The sequence below is a fragment of the Arachis duranensis genome, chromosome 4, assembly GCF_000817695.3.
Source record: "Arachis duranensis cultivar V14167 chromosome 4, aradu.V14167.gnm2.J7QH, whole genome shotgun sequence".
Classification (NCBI taxonomy): Eukaryota; Viridiplantae; Streptophyta; class Magnoliopsida; order Fabales; family Fabaceae; genus Arachis; species Arachis duranensis.
The window spans coordinates 19,957,381-19,957,984 of record NC_029775.3 but is presented as its reverse complement, the minus strand read 5'-3'; positions in this window follow the sequence as shown (position 1 = coordinate 19,957,984).

Below are 604 nucleotides of genomic sequence, written 5' to 3'. Positions count from 1 at the left end.
TGTTGATTCTTGAACACAGCTACTTATGAGTCTTGGCCGTGGCCCTAAGCATTTTGTTTTCCAGTATTACCACCGGATATACAAATGCCACAGATACATAACTGGGTGAACCTTTTCAGATTGTGACTCAGCTTTGCTAGAGTCCCCAGTTACAGGTGTCCAGAGCCCTTAAGCACACTCTTTTTGCTTTGGATCTCGACTTTAACCATTCAGTCTCAAGCTTTTCACTTGGACCTTTATGACACAAGCACATGGTTAGGGACAGCTTGGTTTAGCCGCTTAGGCCTGGATTTAATTTCCTTGGGCCCTCCTATCCATTGATGCTCAAAGCCTTGGATCCTTTTTACCCTTGCCTTTTGGTTTTAAGGGCTATTAGCTTTTTCTGCTTGCTTTTTCTTTCTTTCTTTCTATTTTTTTTCACCATTTTTTTTCGCAAGCTTTTCTTTTTTTTCACTGCTTTTTCTTGCTTCATCAAGAATCAATTGTATGATTTTTCAGATCATCAATAACATTTCTCTTTGTTCATCATTCTTTCAAGAGCCAACAGTTTTAACATTCATAAACAATAAGATCAAAAATATGCACTGTTCAAGCATTCATTCAA